This window comes from Leiobunum rupestre, chromosome 1 (assembly GCF_980474605.1).
Source record: "Leiobunum rupestre chromosome 1, qqLeiRupe1.1.hap1, whole genome shotgun sequence".
NCBI classification, from domain to species: Eukaryota; Metazoa; Arthropoda; class Arachnida; order Opiliones; family Sclerosomatidae; genus Leiobunum; species Leiobunum rupestre.
The window spans coordinates 91,192,883-91,216,767 of record NC_143384.1 but is presented as its reverse complement, the minus strand read 5'-3'; the positions used below and the strand labels follow the sequence as shown (position 1 = coordinate 91,216,767).

Here is a 23,885-nt window from a genome sequence, read left to right as displayed (position 1 = left end):
GCTCCACATCGCGATGGTGGTATAGTGGTGAGCATAGCTGCCTTCCAAGCAGTTGAACCGGGAGCGATTCCCAGCCATCGCACGCGTTTCCTTTTTGGTTAAATTTAATTAAGTTGAATCGCTATAAATCATTATATTTCTCACGAAGCTCCACATCGCGATGGTAGTATAGTAGTGAGCATAGCTGCCTTCCAAGCAGTTGACCCGAGTTCGATTCCCGGCCATCGCACGCGTATCCTTTTTTCGTTAAATTTAATTCAAGTGAATCGCTATAAATCATTATATTTCTCACGAAGCTCCACATCGCGATGGTGGTATAGTGGTGAGCATAGCTGCCTTCCAAGCAGTTGACCCGGGTTCGATTCCTGGCCATCGCACGCGTTTCCTTTTTTCGTTAAATTTAATTGAAGTGAATCGCTATAAATCATTATATTTCTCATGAAGCTACACATCGCGATGGTAGTATAGTAGTGAGCATAGCTGCCTTACAAGCAGTTTTTCACGGGTTCGATTCCCGGCCATCGCACGCGTTTCCTTTTTCGTTAAATTTAATTCAGTTGAATCGCTATAAATCATTATATTTCTCACGAAGCTCCACATCGCGATGGTGTTATACTGGTGAATAAAGCTGCCTACCCAGCAGTTTTTCACGGGTTCGATTCCCGGCCGTCGCACGTGTATCCTTTTTTCGTTAAATTTAATTTAAGTGAATCGCTATAAATCATTATATTTCTCACAAAGCTCCACATCACGATGGTAGTATAGTAGTGAGCATAGCTGCCTTCCAAGCAGTTTTTCACGGGTTCGATTCCCGGCAATCGCACGCGTTTCCTTTTTTCGTTAAATTTAATTCAAGTGAATCGCTATAAATCATTATATTTCTCACGAAGCTCCACATCGCGATGGTGGTATGGTGGTGAGCATAGCTGCCTTCCAAGCAGTTGACCCTGGTTCGATTCCCGGCCATCGCACGCGTATCCTTTTTTCGTTAAATTTAATTCAAGTGAATCGCTATAAATCATTATATTTCTCACGAAGCTCCACATCGCGATGGTGGTATAGTGGTGAGCAGGGGGAGTCGCGTTTGGTTTTTTGGAGAGTGCGGTTCGTTTTTCTTTGCTCTCCTCGTCTTCTCGCTAAGCCTTAGTTTCGGTTCTTTTTCTAACATTTTGTTTGCTTAATTTAAAATTTACTAATTCGCGCAGTTTATTTTTCGTTTTTCGTGCCCTCCAGGGTTTTCTTCTGAATTCCAGGATGGATGTTTTAAAACGTTCCATTTTTGTGGAATGCGTCGTGAAAGAAGTTTCGAAGCAAGAAATTTTGACGGCATGTATTTTGGATTACGGGCCTAATACGGTCTCGTCGGTTGTTGCTACGGAGGGTGGCTATTACGTCACCTTCTTACGCGAGGAAGAAGCGGAATTGTGTCTTGATGCTGGGATCGAAGTAGGAGAGACGCGTTTTGCTGTGTCTGGGATAGCGAGGAAAACAGTTATTGTCCATATCTATGGTTTACCTGAGTTTGTGAGTGACGGAGCGGTGAAGGAGAAATTGGAAAGCTTACAATGTGAGTTGCGTGGCGAAATTGTCTGGACTAAAAATGACGCCGGAATTTATTTTGGAATTCGTTCGGTCAAGGTTCGCCTTGCCGAATGTGTCAGTTCGTTACCGTTCGGTCTAAAGATCAAAGACGTTTTAGGTCGGGAGACTTTTTATCAGGTTCGTCACTCCTCTCAGAGTAAAGTTTGTAATGGGTGTCTCTCTTCGAGCCACCTGTATAAAGACTGTCCCTCTTTTATCTGTTTTCGTTGTAAGAAGCAAGGTCATGTGGCGCGGTCCTGTCCCACTCGCGCTGAAGTTGTTGAATCCAAGGATCCGGTTGCTGATAGGATGGTCGAAGAACAGGATGCGGGCCTGATTACTGATCAGGTTCTTTTAGCCAAAGAGTCCTCTCAAGGCATGGTTGCCCAGGGGGGCGATAATGTTGATCGGCCGAAATTTCCCAAGCACGTTACGAAGGACGTTGGTAAGAGAATTTTGACTTCGACGAGTGGCTCGGAGGGTGATAAACGCCAGCCTCCTCCTAAGAAGACGAACGTCTACTCTACGGAATCGCATGCCATCGCACCTGCCAAGTTGCCTTCTACGTCCCTGCCAACCGTTGTCACGCCTGTCCCCGGTTCCTTTAATGCCATTAAAAATCGTCTCTCTTAACGTTAATGGTCTTCGGAATGTTAATAAGATGTCGGAAGTGCTTATTTTTATGGACGCGTATGATGTGGTTTTTTTACAAGAGACACACTGGACGAATGAACATGTGAGTACTTTTCGGAAAATTTTTCGCGGCCGCGTTTTTTGGGATAATGACCCTACTACTACTTTTTGCGGCGTAGCGACCTGCTTTCGGGCTGGGCTGGATATTGTTCCTTCGCGAGTTTTTCGAAGCGACTGCGGCCGATTTCTTTCCGTCTCCGCGGTTGTTGACGATGTTCCTATGGATTTCGCGAATATTTACGCTCCGAATGACGCGCCGTCGCGTTCTCTTTTTATGTCTTCGGCGAAGTTGTGGTGTTCGCTTTTACCTCGTCCGATTATAGCGGGGGATTTTAATGATATTTTAAACTCATCTCTTGATCGTCGCCCCGTTTCTAATCTTCGTTCCGTTGTTCCGCCTATCACGACCCGTTAACTTTCGGGAGTGATCATCTTGTTATTTTTCTACTTTTTATCGTTTTTCCCCTCAGTATACATCTAGGGACCATTCATATATTGTTTTTGTTTCATTTCGTTTCTCTGGCCTAATCTGGCAGCCCCGTAACTTTTTTAGTTATTTACACACCCCGATAAGATAAGGGGTCATCTATTTATCTAGTATATAAAGCCAAGTCAGCTTTGGACAAGAATTCAGTTTTTCTTTAATTTGTTTCAATCGTGTCTTCAAGGTTTTAATGATCAGGATGTGGTATACAGCATCCGGTGACGCGGTTCGACGTGAAGGTTAAAGTGCACGGTATTTGTGCGGGTATTTCGCGTCGGATTCGTGGTTTTTCGTGATAATTCTTGGTGAAGAGAATTATGTGCGGTTCGTTCCTTGGTTTAAGGACGGTTACTTGAAGAACGATAAGTACTTTTTAAACTATTGTTATTTTTCCATTCTTTTGTTATTTATTCTAAAGTGTATTTTGTATAACTTTAACTTAAAGATTCGGCCAACCATAGCCAATCTACTTAATAACCCAACCGAAGCTACCCCTGCTATATTCATTATACACCCCAAAGAGCCCGTCATAGCCTTCAAGTATTAATTATCTACAAATAATTACCAATGTTTATGTAATTACCATAATTGAATCTGTTGTCACTATAAGTCCAATAATAAACCAAGAGTTCTATTTTTGCATAACTTCAATTGATTTCATTTACCTACCCTGTAACAATACCGACTCTAAGGATCCCGAACAAATAAATTCGATACATACGGCACGGGGAAATAAGTATTTAAATTTCCCTCGAGTTTAGTGCGTGGGTCAGATTCTCAAGGTTACATTTGGAACTTTTTGAATCTTCCCTCCTTACTGATCTCCACGACTCCCCCCTAACCCCCCTGAAAGTTATAGTGTCGTAATACGCCTACGAGTTTTAAGCTTTGGCTTACCAGTCTTGATCTTTATGATCCCTGGAGGGCTTCTCACGCCGATCATTTTGATTATACTCGTTCCGGTTTCGTATTCGGGAACTTTGTCATGTCGCGGATTGACTATTTATTTATTCGCCCAACGGATGCGCATAATTGTTCGCGGAATCTAATCTTGACTGTTCCTTTTTCTGACCACAAGGCCGTGTCTTTCGTCTTTGATCCCAGTGGCGTCCAGCGCGGCCCTGGGGTCTGGGCGTTTAACTCTACGTTACTTCAAGAGGAGCGCTTCCGTACGGGCATCCAGCGTATTGTTGATCGGAGTCGCGACACCGTCGAGTACCGTGTAGATATTTTTCAATGGTACGAAAATCTTAAAGTTTGTATTAAGGATTACGCCATGTTCTACGGCAAAGCTCGCGCTCAGAGGTTGAGAAGTTCTCGCGCTGCTTTATTGGTTCGGATTTCTCACCTCGAGTCTCGCTACGCGTCCGATCTTACTTGTTTGCCGGAGTTGCTGGACGCTAAGCAGGCATTGGCGGATTTCGATTCTGAGGTGCTTCGTGGCCAGGTCGTACGCGCTAGGACGGATTTTAAAGAATTGGGTGAGCGGCCCACGCGCTATTTTCTGCGCCTGGAGATTCATCGTCAGAGTATCAAATCGATTGGTCGTTTAGTGTCTCCATCAGGAGAGGTCTTTCGCGACGGGCGTCTCATCCGTCAGCAAATTTTTGATTTCTATAATGCCCTTTATACTCAGGAGCCTATTTGCGAGGCCCAGAGTCGAAGTTTTAGCGATCGGGTCCGGGACCGGGTATCGAAAGCTGATCGTGACGCAGTTGAGTTGCCTGTCACCTGGGAGGAACTCGAGCGGTCCTTGGGGTCTATGAAGCCCAATAAGAGTCCGGGACTTGATGGTTTGCCGGTGGCGTTTTGGCGGTTTTTTCTTCCGCTTATTAAGGATGACTTTCTTCGCTTAGCCCATATCGCCCGTGATCAGGGCCGAATTCCGCGCAGCATGAAAATAGGTCTTATTATACTTTTGCCCAAGACTGGTGATTTAACTCTTTTAAAGAACTGGAGGCCTATAACGTTACTCAATACTGATTATAAAATTTTATCCAAAGTTTTTGCTCTCCGAGTAGCGTCGCTTTTGCCGAACATTACGTCAGCTACTCAAACGGGTGCGGTTCGTGGTCGGGACATTTCTACCTCCACGAGACTGTTGTCAGATGTCGCCGAGAACCTCCGCCTTCGTGAAGAGGGTGGCATTATGGTCCAGCTGGACCTTATGAAGGCTTTCGACCGGGTGGCATGGCCATATTTATTTGAGCTCTTAGCGGCCATGGGGTTTGGCCCGTTTTTCTGCAAGTGGATTCAAGCTTTTGTCGCGGGTTCCAGGGCCTGTGTCAAAGTCAATGGTCATTTGACTGATGTCTTTTCGTTAGGGCGGTCGGTTCGCCAAGGGTGCCCGCTTAGCCCTCTGCTATATGTTTTAGCCTCGGAACCTCTGTTTTCCGCGGTCACGTCGCACGAATCCATCCCGCCGGTACGGTTATCCGCGCATTCGGTTTTGCCGACTCTCTTTCAACATATGGATGACACCACGGTTGTAACCTCAACAGCGGCCGCGATTCCCGCGATCTGCGATGTTTTTGCGGATTTCGGTCAAGCCTCCGGAGCGAAATTGAACCCGTCAAAGTGCCACGCGAAATGGCTTGGTCTATATCATGGTCGGGACCCTATCGAGATCAGCGGCGTAACGCTTTCTAGTTCACCTTTGAAAATTCTCGGTATTTGGATAGACTACGATTCTGTGCATTCGGCTCGCCTTCAATGGGAGGAGCGCTATGGCAAGTTCTCTCGGGTCTTACGGTCTTGGAAAGGTCGTACTCTCTCGGTCGTTGGCAAAGTTTTGGTTGTCAATGTGCTCGCTGCATCTATGCTCTGGCATATTTTAAAAACAGTCGATATTTCGCCTTTTTGGCTTCGTCAATTTCGGGAAGCCATTTTGAACTTTATTTGGGGCAATGGCCCTCATCTGGTCGCCTATGAGAGTCTTGTTCGGCCAACGCTGATCGGAGGGTTCGGGCTAGTAGACATTTGTACCAAAGTTAAGGCGTTTCGCGTTCGTGAAGCTCTTACGTTGTTTGCAGAGACTACTCCGGTTTTCGCTCGGGATCTTTCGTCGCAGATTCTTAATCTTTATGGCGGCGCCTTGCAATTGGGCCTACACGTTTTCCGGTTATCTATCACTTCTCGTTGCGCCGCCGGTCTTCCGTCTCGGTATGTTTCCATGCTGCTTGCTTGGAAGGATTTTCAGCACATTCATGGCTGGACCTTTCCCGCTCTCTCGAATTTTTTGGATGAACCGCTTTTTTTAAATCCGCGTCTGTCGTTGCCACATTTCGGTCGTCTCGAGCGTGGGTTTTTTTCGCAAGCGGGTTTTCGGACAGTACGCGATCTGTGTTACGAGTACGTCCCCGGGTTCTTGCCGCCTCAGGCGTGTTTCGACGCTACAGCCGATTCATCGCTCGTTTTGCCTCGGTCTCGGGTCTTGCTACTCTACCAAGAACTTATTGATGCAGTTCCTCCGATTTGGTCCATGAGCATTCAACAAGGGGGGCGTCAATTGCGTCGCCCTCCGGTCGCGCACGAGGTCGGTTTATCGGTTATTGACGTGTCGGGCGAAAAGGTGTCTCTCGCTATCGCAGTGAGGCCCATTTACGCTGCGTTCGCGGAATCATTGTCTATCGAGTCGAGTGGAGAAGAACGCTGGCGTCGCTTTTTCGGTGGCCCTCTTCAACGGATTCGCTGGAAATTCGTGCGATCCAATTTTTTGGGTCCTTCGCTCTCTGCCATAAATTTACGCCTCATTCATCATGGTTTCTCGGTGAAGTCGCGTTTGGTGCACGCTCTAGTGGTACCGGATGATACGTGCATATATTGTCGGATAGACTCAGAGACCGTAGAACATCTCTTCGTAACGTGCCCCGTGGTTTCTCAATTATGGACTTGGCTATTCTGTGATATTTTGGAACTTAATCGTGATTTATATGGCGTTTCTTCGTATACGCGAAATTCTTTCCTTATTTTTGGTTTAATTCACAAAGACTTGCATAACTCTAAAATGTTTTGGACAGTGGTCCAGTTCCTTTGTGCTGTAATGAAAAGAGAAATTTGGTTATACCGGTGTTATTGTTCTTTTAATGATATTCAATTTAATCATTTTTTGTGTCAAAAGAAATTCCATGCAGTTTTAAAACTAGAATGTCGTTATAAGCAACAGAAATTACATTTAGATTTACCGTCAGATTTAATCTTATACAACATGTTAAACAAAATATTTGAATAGAATGCTTGTTGATTGCTTGTCCTTAATTCTATTTTGTGTTTTATAACCTTCAATCTTTATGATTGTATTGTAATTTTAATACTGTGAATAAAGGGTTTAAAAAAAAAAAAAAAAGCATAGCTGCCTTCCAAGCAGTTGACCCGGGTTCGATTCCCGGCCATCGCACGCGTTTCCTTTTTTCCTTAAATTTAATAGAAGTGAATCACTATAAATCATTATATTTCTCACGACGCTCCACATCGCGATGGTAGTATAGTAGTGAGCATAGCTGCCTTCCAAGCAGTTTTCACGGGTTCGATTCCCGACCATCGCACGCGTATCCTTTTTTCGTTAAATTTAATTCAAGTGAATCACTATAAATCATTATATTTCTCACGAAGCTCCACATCGCGATGGTAGTATAGTAGTGAGCATAGCTGCCTTCCAAGCAGTTTTTCACGGGTTCGATTCCCGGCCATCGCACGCGTTTCCTTTTTTCGTTAAATTTAATTCAAGTGAATCGCTATAAATCATTATATTTCTCACGTAACTCCACATCGTGATGGTGGTATAGTGGTGAGCATAGCTGCCTTCCAAGCAGTTGACCCGAGTTCGATTCCCGGCCATCGCACGCGTATCCTTTTTTCGTTAAATTTAATTCAAGTGAATCGCTATAAATCATTATATTTCTGACGTAGCTCCACAACGCGATGGTGGTATAGTGGTGAGCATAGCTGCCTTCCAAGCAGTTAACCCGGGTTCGATTTCCGGAAATCGCACGCGTTTCCTTTTTTCGTTAAATTTAATTCAAGTGAATCGCTATAAATCATTATATTTCTCACGAAGCTAAACATCACGATGGTAGTATAGTAGTGAGCATAGCTGCCTACCAAGCAGTTTTTCACGGGTTCGATTCCCGGCAATCGCTCGCGTTTCCTTTTTTCGTTAAATTTAATTCAAGTGAATCGCTATAAATCATTATATTTCTCACGTAACCCCACATCGCGATGGTGGTATAGTGGTGAGCATAGCTGCCTTCCAAGCAGTTGACCCGGGTTCGATTCCCGGCCATCGCACGCGTATCCTTTTTTCGTTAAATTTAATTCAAGTGAATCGCTATAAATCATTATATTTCTCACGAAGCTCCACATCACGATGGTAGTATAGTAGTGAGCATAGCTGCCTTCCAAGCAGTTGTTCACGGGTTCGATTCCCGGCAATCGCTCGCGTTTCCTTTTTTCGTTAAATTTAATTCAAGTGAATCGCTATGAATCATTATATTTCTAACGAAGTTCCACATCGCGGTGGTGGTATAGTGGTGAGCATAGCTGCCTTCCAAGCAGTTGACCCGGGTTCTATTCCCGGCCATCGCACGCGTTTCCTTTTTCATTAAATTTAATTCAGTTGAATCGCTATAAATCATTATATTTCTCACGTAGCTCCACATCGCGATGGTGTTATACTGGTGAATAAAGCTGCCTACCCAGCAGTTTTTCACGGGTTCGATTCCCGGCCGTCGCACGTGTATCCTTTTTTCGTTAAATATAATTCAAGTGAATCACTATAAATCATTATATTTCTCACGATGCTCCACATCACGATGGTAGTATAGTGGTGACCATAGCTGTGTTCCAAGCAGTTGACCCGGGTTCGATTCCCGGCCATAGCACGCGTATCCTTTTTTCGTTAAATTTAATTCAAGTGAATCGCTATAAATCATTATATTTCTCACGAAGCTCCACATCGCGATAGTGGTATAGTGGTGAGCATAGCTGCCTTCCAAGCAGTTTTTCACGGGTTCGATTCCCGGCCATCGCACGCGTTTCCTTTTTTCGTTAAATTTAATTCAAGTGAATCGCTATAAATCATTATATTTCTCACGTTACCCCACATCGCGATGGTGGTATAGTGGTGAGCATAGCTGCCTTCCAAGCAGTTAACCCGGGTTCGATTTCCGGCAATCGCACGCGTTTCCTTTTTTCGTTAAATTTAATTCAAGTGAATCGCTATAAATCATTATATTTCTCACGAAGCTCCACATCGCGATGGTGGTATAGTGGTGACCATAGCTGTGTTCCAAGCAGTTGACCCGGGTTCGATTCCCGGCCATCGCACGCGTATTCTTTTTTCGTTAAATTTAATTCAAGTGAATCGCTATATATCATTAAATTTCTCACGTTGCTCTACATCGCGATGGTGGTATAGTGGTGAGCATAGCTGCCTTCCAAGCAGTTGACCCGGGTTCTATTCCCGGCCATCGCACGCGTTTCCTTTTTCATTAAATTTAATTCAGTTGAATCGCTATAAATCATTATATTTCTCACGTAGCTCCACATCGCGATGGTGTTATACTGGTGAATAAAGCTGCCTACCCAGCAGTTTTTCACGGGTTCGATTCCCGGCCGTCGCACGTGTATCCTTTTTTCGTTAAATTTAATTCAAGTGAATCACTATAAATCATTATATTTCTCACGTAGCTACACAACGCGATGGTGGTATAGTGGTGAGCATAGCTGCCTTCCAAGCAGTTGACCCGGGTTCGATTCCCGGCCATCGCGCGCGTTTCCTTTTTTCGTTAAATTTAATTCAAGTGAATCGCTATAAATCATTATATTTCTTACGAAGCTCCACATCGCGATGGTGGTATAGTGGTGAGCATAGCTGCCTTCCAAGCAGTTGACCCGGGTTCGATTCCCGGCCATCGCACGCGGTTTCTTTTTTCGTTAAATTTAATTCAAGTGAATCACTATAAATCATTATATTTCTCACGGTGTTCCAAATCACGATGGTAGTATAGTAGTGAGCATAGCTGCCTTCCAAGCAGTTGTTTACGGGTTCGATTCCCGGCAATCGCTCGCGTTTCCTTTTTTCGTTAAATTTAATTCAAGTGAATCGCTATAAATCATTATATTTCTAACGAAGTTCCACATCGCGGTGGTGGTATAGTGGTGAGCATAGCTGCCTTCCAAGCAGTTGACCCGGGTTCTATTCCCGGCCATCGCACGCGTTTCCTTTTTCATTAAATTTAATTCAGTTGAATCGCTATAAATCATTATATTTCTCACGTAGCTCCACATCGCGATGGTGTTATACTGGTGAATAAAGCTGCCTACCCAGCAGTTTTTCACGGGTTCGATTCCCGGCCGTCGCACGTGTATCCTTTTTTCGTTAAATTTAATTCAAGTGAATCACTATAAATCATTATATTTCTCACGATGCTCCACATCACGATGGTAGTATAGTGGTGACCATAGCTGTGTTCCAAGCAGTTGACCCGGGTTCGATTTCCGGCAATCGCACGCGTTTCCTTTTTTCGTTAAATTTAATTCAAGTGAATCGCTATAAATCATTATATTTCTCACGAAGCTCCACATCGCGATGGTGGTATAGTGGTGAGCATAGCTGCCTTCCAAGCAGTTGACCCGGGTTCTATTCCCGGCCATCGCACGCGTTTCCTTTTTCATTAAATTTAATTCAGTTGAATCGCTATAAATCATTATATTTCTCACGTAGCTCCACATCGCGATGGTGTTATACTGGTGAATAAAGCTGCCTACCCAGCAGTTTTTCACGGGTTCGATTCCCGGCCGTCGCACGTGTATCCTTTTTTCGTTAAATTTAATTCAAGTGAATCACTATAAATCATTATATTTCTCACGTAGCTCCACAACGCGATGGTGGTATAGTGGTGAGCATAGCTGCCTTCCAAGCAGTTGACCCGGGTTCGATTCCCGGCCATCGCGCGCGTTTCCTTTTTTCGTTAAATTTAATTCAAGTGAATCGCTATAAATCATTATATTTCTTACGAAGCTCCACATCGCGATGGTGGTATAGTGGTGAGCATAGCTGCCTTCCAAGCAGTTGACCCGGGTTCGATTCCCGGCCATCGCACGCGGTTTCTTTTTTCGTTAAATTTAATTCAAGTGAATCACTATAAATCATTATATTTCTCACGGTGTTCCAAATCACGATGGTAGTATAGTAGTGAGCATAGCTGCCTTCCAAGCAGTTGTTTACGGGTTCGATTCCCGGCAATCGCTCGCGTTTCCTTTTTTCGTTAAATTTAATTCAAGTGAATCGCTATAAATCATTATATTTCTAACGAAGTTCCACATCGCGGTGGTGGTATAGTGGTGAGCATAGCTGCCTTCCAAGCAGTTGACCCGGGTTCTATTCCCGGCCATCGCACGCGTTTCCTTTTTCATTAAATTTAATTCAGTTGAATCGCTATAAATCATTATATTTCTCACGTAGCTCCACATCGCGATGGTGTTATACTGGTGAATAAAGCTGCCTACCCAGCAGTTTTTCACGGGTTCGATTCCCGGCCGTCGCACGTGTATCCTTTTTTCGTTAAATTTAATTCAAGTGAATCACTATAAATCATTATATTTCTCACGATGCTCCACATCACGATGGTAGTATAGTGGTGACCATAGCTGTGTTCCAAGCAGTTGACCCGGGTTCGATTTCCGGCAATCGCACGCGTTTCCTTTTTTCGTTAAATTTAATTCAAGTGAATCGCTATAAATCATTATATTTCTCACGAAGCTCCACATCGCGATAGTGGTATAGTGGTGAGCATAGCTGCCTTCCAAGCAGTTTTTCACGGGTTCGATTCCCGGCCATCGCACGCGTTTCCTTTTTTCGTTAAATTTAATTCAAGTGAATCGCTATAAATCATTATATTTCTCACGTTACCCCACATCGCGATGGTGGTATAGTGGTGAGCATAGCTGCCTTCCAAGCAGTTAACCCGGGTTCGATTTCCGGCAATCGCACGCGTTTCCTTTTTTCGTTAAATTTAATTCAAGTGAATCGCTATAAATCATTATATTTCTCACGAAGCTCCACAACGCGATGGTGGTATAGTGGTGAGCATAGCTGCCTTCCAAGCAGTTGACCCGGGTTCGATTCCCGGCCATCGCACGCGTATTCTTTTTTCGTTAAATTTAATTCAAGTGAATCGCTATATATCATTAAATTTCTCACGTTGCTCTACATCGCGATGGTGGTATAGTGGTGAGCATAGCTGCCTTCCAAGCAGTTGACCCGGGTTCTATTCCCGGCCATCGCACGCGTTTCCTTTTTCATTAAATTTAATTCAGTTGAATCGCTATAAATCATTATATTTCTCACGAAACTCCACATCGCGGTGGTAGTATAGTGGTGAGCATAGCTGCCTTCCAAGCAGTTGACGCTGGTACGATTCCCGGCCATCGCACGCGTATCCTTTTTTCGTTAAATTTAATTCAAGTGAATCGCTATAAATCATTATATTTCTCACGTAGCTCCACATTGCGATGGTGGTATAGTGGTGAGCATAGCTGCCTTCCAATTAGTTGACCCGGGTTCGATTCCCGGCCATCGCACGCGTTTCCTTTTTTCGTTAAATCTAATTCAAGTGAATCGCTATAAATCATTATATTTCTCACGAAGCTCCACATCGCGATGGTGGTTTAGTGGTGAGCATAGCTGTATAGAGATGGACTAAATTTGAACATGTAAATCCAAGATGGCCGCCAAGATGGCCGCCATAACACCCCTCCAAAACACCCCCAAAATATTTTCCAAAAACCAATTTTTGTCCTTGGTAAAATAGAAAAAGATATTTTTGTTTTCAATCTCAAATTTCACATTGAAGATGATCTTTGACCTCGACGCCTGACACCTGCTCACCACCCCTAAGCCTCGGTCTATCACCCCAACAAGTTGGGACACGATAGGACAAGGTCGGCCCGAGATATCGGCGGTAATATGTGACCCCACCAAATACTTGCGCTTATTCACTTTTGGTGTCACTTTTTTATTTTTTCGTTTTTTCGCCATTTAAAATGCTAATTAGTTAATTGCGAGATGGGGAAACGAATTCGAGACCTTCGTTTTATAGCCTTGGCAACTTTTGGCCCCACCCAAAATACTTTAAATAATTAAACTAATATAAATAAGTTTTTCATTTTTCGCAAATATTTTAATAGTTTTATTATTTTAAAACAATGCTAGTTTTAGTAAAAGTAAAAAAACAATTAGTTATTATAATATTTAATAACTATGATATTTCAAACAATATATTTTTTTAAACACTTAACAACATATGAAACACTACCAATAAAACTAAAACATAATCTAACAAATTAAATTAATAAATAATAAAGAATTAAAGAATGGTGTATAAATAATTTGAAGGCTAAAAAATATAAAAAACACAATGTTAAAAATATTTTAAATGTATAATAAAAAATAATTATAATTACATCAAATCGTAGAAGGTATTTTTCCTCTTCGGTGGAAAATGACATGTCGGGTTGGAAATTCGGGTTAGAATTTATAAATATAAATAAATTAATCTATTAAAAATGAATATATCTAAAAAATATTTAGCACAAGAATTCTTTAACTTTTTTTGTTGCTGTAACATTGCCCGAATAAAAACACTGGTTTTGGTCTTAATCGCTTCGGAAGTATATAGTTCGAGAATGTCTGAATTAATTAAAACAGATCGAACGGTATGTTGTACAGTGCCAACATGTTGAATTTGATCTAACACATGAAGTTCAGACTCAAACTTTTTTAAATTCTTGTGATTCCACCACGAAATTTTACTAGTATTACAAAATATCTGCTTATATTTGCTAGATAATTGAAGAATTTTGTAGCTAAACCAACCGATTAACATTATCCTACAATGGAACAATAAATCATCGTACACAATTCCTGGACGATAGCATTTAAAACTTTTATCATGCACAGAAAAAGAACAAAACTTTTGCGATTTTTCAATTCGCGATTCGTATGGTGCCACAAAAAATAAGGGATTTAACTTAAAGGAATATTTAAAAAAGGGGCATTTAAACTCAATCGAACCATATGATTCGATTACTGTTTTAGATTCTAGAAATACACTTTTTAAACAACATTCTTCGAATTATCTACAAATAGTTTGTTTTTTAAAAAGGTTATTCGTTCTTACTACTCGAAGAGAGATAAATTTTAACGATCGGGGCAAAGAAACTACAGGCTTTAGATAGAATTCACCAGACATCTTGATTCTAGATTTCTCCTGGTAAAAATCCTTTACATTGAGATTTTATAGTTTTAGCCTGACCTATATTTTAAAATTTAAAAATATTGCCTTATTAATAATTATTAATTTTTTTAATACAACTAAGGTTAACTTATTATCCCTATCCTTCTTAAACAAGTTTTTATAAATTAATAAAAACAATTATATTCAATTTTTAAACAACCTAGTACAAAATGTACTTATAAAATTTCAGTTAATATACTCATCAATTACCAAAATAAACATAAAACATTAAAGTTTAAACACGATATTAGTATAGAAAAGTATATTGAAGATATGAAAATAACAATAAGATTAATAAATAACCAATGAGTAGTTTGAAACAAGCAATAAATTGTATCCCAGATGAACTTTGTTTAAATCAGTTTTAAACAATAAATTTTCCAGAAATTTTTTAAATAATAATTATAATAATAAAAGGAAATATAAAAAACTAATACTAATAAAAACAAAAAAATATTTATATAACCGAACTAATTTAACCAAAAAAAATTAGATACCTGTCAAAAAGATAAGAATGATAAAATTTCTTGAAAATATATTGGATAAAAAAGATGAAAACAAAACGATGTTTAATATAGAAAAAAGGGCTTTACACCAATCCCAACATTAAATTAATAAAACTAGTTAAAAAAGAAAAAGTAGATTATGAAGTATTAAAAAGAACCTCCACCGCCTGAATTAAATTGATAAAACTAGTTATTTTTGAAAACATGTTTAAAAAAATCTTAAACCCTTTAAAAAGAAAACATTTTAAATAAAAAATATAAAACATTTCATAAACATTAATATCTTTCACCAAATAAAAACAATAAAAATATAAAAAAACAAAAATAAAGTCTTTAAATAAAAAATGTCACAAAAAATTAAAATTTTATCAGATTTGAGTCCTATTTTAAAAAAAAATAAATTAAATTTTTTAAAATAAATAAAAAATATTGTAAATACCTTGAGTCGTAGTTGTAAAATTTGCCGACGATCGTTGAAATTGGGATTTGGAGGAGATAATTTGCAACTAAATAAAAATATTTATCTTAATTATTGTAATTATTTTTTAAAATTAGTATTCCTTACTCTAAAGTTGTAACTATTTTAACTTCTTGTCGATCCAAATCATTAATAAAAAATAACACTATCGTTCCTAATTCTAAACGGATGTTATATCGTGTTAGGCGAAAGTCATTAGTTATACTGAATTGTTTTTTTCGAAAGAAAGATAGTTGTTGTAATTGGTAGAGAATTAAAAGGTCGTGTTGAAGATTCCTACGATTTCTATGTTGGCGAAACCATGGGATCTTATTTAAATTTTGATATAGTCACATATGTTTTCCAATTAAGCGTAAAATTTCGTAAGAAAACCAGCCCTCAAGAGTGGATTGAGTGTGGAACAGTAAGCCGTCAAACTCAAAACCGTCGTGGGGACAGACAAAATTAATGGAATGAAAGTCAAATAGACAAGAATTGTTATTGATTCTTCTAGAAAAAAACCGAAGCAAAAACAGCTGGCGATAATTTGAAAGATTTTTTTATAAAGGGGCAAGCAAAAATGATTTTTTTAAAAGGCTCTACTAAGGCTTGACACTCAAGAAAGACTGTTTTCATACAGTAATTTTCAACTCTAATCGAAACATCACTAATTTTAAAAAGATTACAATTCCTAACTTTGCGTAAAGCTAAGTATTTTATAAAACGAATACGGTAAAGACAGACTTTTTATAAGGAAAATTTTAGAAATATTTAATTTTTTACATCCTGATTTAACCTGTTTAAAATCAAGTCAAAAGACAATTTTTTTATCAAATACACCCTGCAGAAATATAATTTTTATCCCTTCGTTTAAATTCTATACCCTGCAGAAATATATTTCTTCCCATAGAATTTTAAAACATCTAACCCTGTAATTAACAAAATTCTTACATCTATAATCGATTTTTAAAGCAAAAATATTAAAACTCTTAGGGCGTTGCCTTTTTTGTCACGGAAAATTCAATGATAAAAAAGCTGATTAAATATAAATCCTCCAAAAAAAATTTTATATTTTTATACATGTCTATATTTAAATTGGCATTCACAAACAATTTTAAATACCATTTACAAACCGATAAATTATAACTAGGTTCTATCCTTGTAGTATTAAACACTTTAATATTCAAGGTTTTATATTTTGAAAAAAATTAATGAAAAAATAAATTACTTTTGGTATAAAAGGGCAAAATTTTACTATTAAAACATAACAGCCTAAAATGGCTTCCACAAGCAAGAGTCAAAGCTCCGCGAGTCAAGCAGTTTCAGTTTTTGATAGGCCTGAAGAGGAGATGTTATTAGATTCGGACGAATCGGATGGGGACTTTATTCAAGAGGTACAGTCCCATTCAAAAGTTTCCGGCCGTTTTTAATCGTTGACCATTTTGTTCCTATAATAGCTAGGGAGACAACCGATACGTTTTTCGATAGGATATAAACACGAAAAACAGACGCTGTTGCAAAATTTAGTGTAACCTACATAAGGAAAATGAAAGGCGGGAAATTGCGAAACCCCACCAAAGTGAGGTCACGAAAAACTGATACTTAAGTTTCAAGACCACGATTATTGAACGCGAATTTTCACACAGAAAACAAATCTGTTTTTAATTCAAAATCGCTTTCGAACTTAAAAAGTTATTAAATTATGTGTGAAGCTTAAAATTCAGACAAATAACCCTAACCCACTTTTCAAGTGAAACAAATCAACTTAATTCTGAAGCAAGCGTAATAGTAGGGAAAACAATGTTGGTCAAGACAGACAACTTTTGTTTTTTTCCTAGATTTCGTATGTGGGAGGTTATGAAATTATGTATAAAATATAATGCATATTTATTTTGAAAACTTCGTTTTTATTGAAGACGTTTTGAGGAGATTACTACATCACTGATATTAGGAATTTATTATCGGTGATTATTATATACATTCTTAATAGATCGCTGTAATACGCTATTGGAACGAAACAACATATCACAGCGGCTTCTAAGTTTTTGCTTTTTCTGGCAACATGGTCCCCAAAAGCCTACGCGCCTAGTTTAAGTTTTGGTCAGAAATATTGCCGCCTATTGGCTTATGTTCAATTTCACACAAGGATTTCGTCTGCATTTCCTTGTTTATTGCTCCAAAACAAATTTATGTTTTTCATCGTACAATCTCAATAGGGTTCGTTAGTAGGTCATATTTCGACATTTCAATTATAAAATATACAGCTCCTGTCTGACGTAATATGGTCTAAGGATGGTTTTATGCATAAAATAGATTACAAAACTATGCTATATCACATTAAATTAAATTGTTTTTTATAGTTGAATTAGATTTTAAACTCTAGTCGTCAATTTAAAGTGATTTTTGTTCTTTTATATGTAGATAATGATTTGGCCATCGAAAGGTTGTGATATGAATCCCCTGGAAAACTTGTGGGCGGAAATGGTCCGAAGAGTTGATCATTCTAATGTTAGAAATGCTGCTGAATTAATTGAAGCGATACAAAATGCTTGGCGCGATTTAAAACTCGAAATTGAACTATTCAGGTCATATCAGGAATCAATGCCACATCGAATGCGGGAGGTATTTGAAAAGAGGGGATATTGGTCACATTACTAGTAAAATATTTTCTATAAATGGTTTATTAAAAACAATTTGAAATGATAATCATTATGAACTCTATCTTAAATGCTCTGGGCATAACTAGCTCTATTTTGTCTCATCTGCCTCGAGCTCCTAGGTCTTTTACTCTTGCCGATATCTCGCTCACACTGATTATCAATATTCATTTTTTAATAGATACTTGTGATATACGTGATTCTATATCTAAGAAGTAGTTAGTGGGTTGATGAACTAAACCGCTAGGGGACGCTCGTGCGCTCATGCCAGGCTGTAGGGAGAAATACCGAGAGTTGTATTCTGGTTCCCGACTCGAAACTGAACACCAGCTCGTTTAGTTTTATCCACGTTTTGTCAAATAAATTACCCATTAAATAACATTTTCAGCAGTAAATAGCAGAATTCAGTAGGGCAAACTGGGGCATTTTCATAATTCAGTTTCCCATCCCCAACCCCGACTTTATTTTTCCGGGTATGTATCATCCCCGAACCCGACCCTGACTTTATTTTGATTCCATACGAACACTCTAAATATTCAACAATACCTCGAACCCCCGAATCCCGAATAAAAGTTTCTAACTTAAGCAAAATTTAAAATTGGTGTGGAAAGAAAAATATTAAAGAACACAGTGGACATTTTATATATATATATATATATTGCTATGACCGACATGTAGTAGTGGTTTTATTTGTTGTTGTAGTGGTAATCTTGAGACGGGACAGCATTATAGCGCTGTTGTCCCCAGGGCATTAAAATTGTGGTCGAAAGGTAATGGTAGTTTTCAGAGGTGGTAGTTTGCCGGGAGGATCCGTAGCAGGTTTTGATCTCTCATTTGAAGTGTCAGGAATCTGATTTCTCGTAAGAGTGTTGTCCGGAATTAAATTTCCATTTGTGCTCTAAGTAGAAGGTCTCTCCGGAAGTGGAGTTTCCCTTGTTGTGAAAATGTCTGGGATTGGCTATCACGAAACCTGTGTTTAATCTTTCCGTGAGCGTAGTTGGTTTTGATGACGGCGTATTTATCCTCTTGAGGTTTGTATGGTAAAAATAATTTTATCGAGATGGCATATAATGATACCTTTGAACCATTTTTCACCGTTATAGGCAAACACTGGCTCGCTGATTTGGAATTTCTGTTTGCTGTTTTTGCATGGTGCGTCTAAAACATATTTAGCTGTGATATTGCTGGGATGATATAAGTCGAGGCGTGTGAAAATTATACGGTTCAACATCATTTCTGTCGGTGACTTCCCATTTGAGGTTGGAGTGCGCGTTACACTACGTTAAGCCGGCTTAGAGGCTGGGTGGTAAGGTGCAGTTGTCAAATGGTGTATCCGGTTTGTCCTAGTGAATTCAGCGATTTACTGCTGAAAATATTATTTAATGATTAATTTATTTAACAAACCGTGGATAAAACTAAACGAGCTGGTGTTCAGTTTCGAGTCGGGAACCAGAATACGACTCTCGGTATTTCTCCCTACAGCCTGGCATGAGCGCACGAGCGTCCCCTAGCGGTTTAGTTCATCAACCCACTAACTACTTCTTAGATATAGAATCACGTATAACACAAGTATCTATTAAGAAATGAATATTGATAATCAGTGTGAGCGAGATATCGGCAAGAGTAAAAGACCTAGGAGCTCGAGGCAGATGAGACAAAATAGAGCTAGTTATGCTCAGAGCATTTAAGATAGAGTTAATAATGATAATCATTTCAAATTGTTTTTAATAAACCATTTATAGAAAATATTTTACTAGTAATGTGACCAATATCCCCTCTTTTCAAATACCTCCCGCATTCGATGTGGCATTGATTCCTGATATGACCTGAATAGTTCAATTTCGAGTTTTAAATCGCGCCAAGCATTTTGTATCGCTTCAATTAATTCATCAGAATTTCTAACATTAGAATGATCAACTCTTCGGACCATTTCCGCCCAAAAGTTTTCCAGGGGATTCATATCACAACCTTTCGATGGCCAAATCATTATCTACATATAAAAGAACAAAAATCACTTTAAATTGACGACTAGAGTTTAAAATTTAATTCAACTATAATAAAACAATTTAATTTAATTACCGTAAAACCGTGAACAGCGCTAAGTCTTTCTAATGCCTGAGTCGCCAGTCTAGCCGTATGAATTGGAGCTCGATCGTGCATGAAAACAAAGTTTCCGTGCGGAAACCTTTCTAAGACGCTAGGGAAGCATTCATTTTCTAAAAGTTCGACGTAACGTGCTGCGGTGTTTCGTCCTTCAATACGAACTAGTATTCCAGAATTAACAGCTGACATCCAGCCCCATACGTTAACGGAATAACGACCGCTTCTTTGGACTTCAGTAATATACGGTTCATCGTATCGTGTACCCACCGGTCTTCTAACCCAAATCTTTGGTTTTAGAAAAACGTGCTTTTAAGATTGATTCAGGTTTTTTTAATAGACTATAAATATACCTGGCCGTTGTGTCCGACAACGAAACTTTTCTCGTCAGTGAAGACCACTCGCTCCCATTGATCTTGAGTCCAGTCGAAATGGTCTCTGGCAAATTCAAATCTTCCGCGTCGGTTTGCGGCACTTAATTTCTCCTTCTGACAAGCAATGCGTCCATTTAGATTCTGACTTATCAGTGCCCTTCTTATAGTTGGTAATGAAACTTGAAGTTGCAATTCCGTCCTCAGTCGTCTTGAGGTCAAGAAAGGTTGAGCTCTACTTGTTCCTGCTAGTTGGTCTACTCCGTCATTAAATTCGTCATTCCTATATCTATCAACCCACGTAGCAACTGTAGAACGAGCCACATTTAGTTGACGCGCTATTAATCTATTAGAAAAACCCTATTGATGAAGTTCAACAATTTGACGACGAACAACCACTCTATCTGCCATATTGATCGATTGCGATTTCAAGAGCTAAATATGATATAGCATAGTTTTGTAATCTATTTTATACATAAAACCATCCTTAGACCATATTACGTCAGACAGGAGCTGTATATTTTATAATTGAAATGTCGAAATATGACCTACTAACGAACCCTATTGAGATTGTACGATGATAAAACATAAATTTGTTTTGGAGCAAAAAAACAAGGAAATGCAGACGAAATCCTTGTGTGAAATTGAAAATAAGCCAATAGGCGGCAATATTTCTGACCAAAACTTAAACTATAGTGAGTTGCAGGCTAAGGAAGACAAAATATATAGTACAATCGGCGCAAGGATGCCTCAGACCGTTTCCGGTCATTCCACGGCGCGAAATTTGAATTTGGCCATTTTACGGTCAAATTCGAATTTTGCTCTTTTTGTCGTCTTTTGGCGCCATCTAGAGACCGAAATTGGAATCTTTATTTTTTAATTTCATAATTGTGGTGGTGAGCAAATTAAAAAGTTAAGGCATTCCTATCATTCTTAAATTTAAAATAGTAGGTATAATTATTTAATTTTGTAAATTTATTTCTACGTCTTACCAGTTAAATCGGCAGTTTCTTTTAAAATAGTTACCACGCTTTCTTGGGGGTCTTAATGAGCTATAGACGTTTAAAATTATATTTTTCTCTTTACTTGTTAACCATAAACCTTTATCATGCTTTTTATAGTAACCTCTTGGGCTATTTAAAATATTTGGAGCTTCAATTATCGAATTTTCTTTATCTGCATTCGTAATTAAACTCATGACAACATGAAATTAAAAAATAGATTCCAATTTCGGTTCCTAGATGGCGCGAAAAAATGATGAAACTCACGAAATTTGAAATTGACCGTAAAGTGGTCAAATTTAAATTACGCGCGGTCGACTGGCCGGAACTGGTCTGAGGTATCCTTGCGCCGAATGTACTATATATTTTGTCTTTCTTAGCCTGCAACTGACTATAGGCGCGTAGGCTTTTGGGGACCATGTTGTCAGAAAAAGCAAAAACTTAGAAGCCGCTGTGATATGTTGTTTCGTTCCAATAGCGTATTACAGCGATCTATTAAGAATTTATATAATAATCACCGATAATAAATACATAATATCAGTGATGGAGTAATCTCCTCAAAATGTCTTCAATAAAAAACTAGAATCTGGTTCGTCTAAAAAGTTTTCAAAATAAATATTCAGAATATTTTATACATAATTTCATAACCTACCACATACGAAATCTAGGAAAAAAACAAAAATTGTCTGTCTTGACCAACATTGTTTTCCCTTCTATTACGCTTGCTTCAGAATTAAGTTGATTTGTTTCACTTGAAAAGTGGGTTAGGGTTAATTCTCTGAATTTTAAGCTTCACACATAATTTAATAACGTTTTAAGTTCGAAAGCGATTTTGAATTTAAAAACAGATTTGTTTTCTGTGTGAAAATTCGCGTTCAATAATCGTGGTCTCGAAACGCAAGTATCAGTTTTTCGTGACCTCACTTTGGTGGGGTTTCGCAATTTCCCGCCTTTCATTTTCCTTATGTAGGTTACACTAAATTTTGCAACAGCGTCTGTTTTTCGTGTTTATATCCTATCGAAAAACGTATCGGTTGTCTCCCTAGCTATTATAGGAACAAAATGGTCAACGATTAAAAACGGCCGGAAACTTTTGAACGGGACTGTACGTCGTATGTCAAATATCGAAGAAGTTGGTATCGAACAATCAGTGAAAGTTAAGAAAGGTGGAGTTTCTTACGAAACTAAAACTCCGAGAAAAAAGGCGAGCGACAAGGGAATATATCTAGATATTCAGATATATTCGTATAAAAACTGGAAGGGTGATTATAAAAGAGTGAAGTTCTTAGCCAACACCCTATCCATGGACGTTATCCGAATCATAAACTCAACAAACAGGCTGAAAAAGATAATTGACCAGACGGAAGGAAAAATTGTTTGCCCACCTACGAAGGCAAGTTAAACTCATTAATTAATTATTCGTAATAGTAATTAGAATAACATTTTAGACCTGGAAACGAAATTAGAATATGGAAGACTCCAGTGAATACGGTTCGGACAGTGAATTAGACTTTTCATCTTTAAACAGTTTTGATTATAAAAAGTTTTATCAAATTCAAAAATTAAGCCCTAGAAATTCAAAAAAGTGGAAATGTAAACAACTTGATATTGAATTAGAACTAATACACTTAAACGAAATCCCCACACATTTATTTTTTACAGTATTTGAAAAGATTCTGTCCAAAATTTTCAAATACGTAAGACAAGAGGCACCAGGTTTCGATTTCCTCAGATTTGCAATTCAATCGGAAAATTTAGAACATCCAATTAACATTAAATTTATTAAAATTGATCAGTTAACTGTTTCTAGAATATTTAACCATATAGCTCGCATTGCTCATCGAAAAAAGATTTCTTACTAGATGGAGAAATTAAATTCAGTATAATTCTTTTGAAATCCCCACAGAAAATGGGAAAAAACATTTTAGCTCTAAAAAACAGAGACATTATCGATCTTGATGCTTTTTTAAAAACTAAAACCAATTTTTACTATATAAATAACATCGATAATTTATGCGTAGCGAGAGCCCTCACAGTCGGACAAAAAATCTGTCAAATTGCCGAGTACAAAAAGAAAACACTTCCATTAACAAGTGTTCTTAAAGAATATAGAGCCTTAACATTCTTTCGTAGTAAATTACAAACTGAAACCGCTAAGAAATTGCATGATGGTGTAGGAATTGTACAAGGAGCTGTAGAAATTGGTGATATAGCTAAAACATATTTAGCCCCAAAATATCAGATAATAATATTTAACGCAACGGAAAATTTTCAAATTTATTTCAAGGGTTTTCCCCCTTCCGAAAACAAAATTCTACTTGTAAAAATTGGCACGCACGTTCATTTAGCTAAAAATCTACATTCCATTTGGGGTGGCGTAGCTTCGTGCTTAGACTGTGAAAATGTTTTTTATTCCACCGATCGTAGGAACAAACACCACTGCTTTGACACTAGAAATATTAAATGTAAAAGGTGTTTAAGTATAAATTTTCACGAAATTTTAGAAATTCCTTTAATTCGTTGTAAACTTTGTAATAGGTATTTAAAACAAGGTGAATGTTACAATTTTCATTTTAAAAATGAAACTTGCAAGCTTTTCCACAGATGTGAAAAATGCTGTGTTCAATTTGAAACTTTAAAAACTCACAAATGTGAAACAGCTTGCAACTCTTGTAAAATTGAACATCCTCCTAACCAGCATTATGTTAAACAGTCGACCTTTAAAAAAAACCACGATC

At 38.5% G+C, this 23,885-nt stretch overlaps 7 non-coding genes across 7 annotated transcripts; all 7 read left to right on the top strand.

Annotated features, from left to right (window-relative positions):
- The first annotated feature begins 305 nt into the window (after nt 1-305).
- On the top strand, nt 306-377 carry TRNAG-UCC (transfer RNA glycine (anticodon UCC)). The gene has a single exon. It is a non-coding gene; the product is annotated as a tRNA-Gly (tRNA).
- Nucleotides 378-7,972: 7,595 nt separating this feature from the next.
- Nucleotides 7,973-8,044, top strand: TRNAG-UCC (transfer RNA glycine (anticodon UCC)). The gene has a single exon. It is a non-coding gene; the product is annotated as a tRNA-Gly (tRNA).
- A 1,410-nt stretch (nt 8,045-9,454) lies between these two features.
- TRNAG-UCC (transfer RNA glycine (anticodon UCC)) lies at nt 9,455-9,526 on the top strand. The gene has a single exon. It is a non-coding gene; the product is annotated as a tRNA-Gly (tRNA).
- Nucleotides 9,527-9,602: 76 nt separating this feature from the next.
- On the top strand, nt 9,603-9,674 carry TRNAG-UCC (transfer RNA glycine (anticodon UCC)). The gene has a single exon. It is a non-coding gene; the product is annotated as a tRNA-Gly (tRNA).
- Nucleotides 9,675-10,639: 965 nt separating this feature from the next.
- On the top strand, nt 10,640-10,711 carry TRNAG-UCC (transfer RNA glycine (anticodon UCC)). The gene has a single exon. It is a non-coding gene; the product is annotated as a tRNA-Gly (tRNA).
- A 76-nt stretch (nt 10,712-10,787) lies between these two features.
- Nucleotides 10,788-10,859, top strand: TRNAG-UCC (transfer RNA glycine (anticodon UCC)). Its single transcript has one exon. It is a non-coding gene; the product is annotated as a tRNA-Gly (tRNA).
- A 966-nt stretch (nt 10,860-11,825) lies between these two features.
- On the top strand, nt 11,826-11,897 carry TRNAG-UCC (transfer RNA glycine (anticodon UCC)). Its single transcript has one exon. It is a non-coding gene; the product is annotated as a tRNA-Gly (tRNA).
- Nucleotides 11,898-23,885: the final 11,988 nt, after the last annotated feature.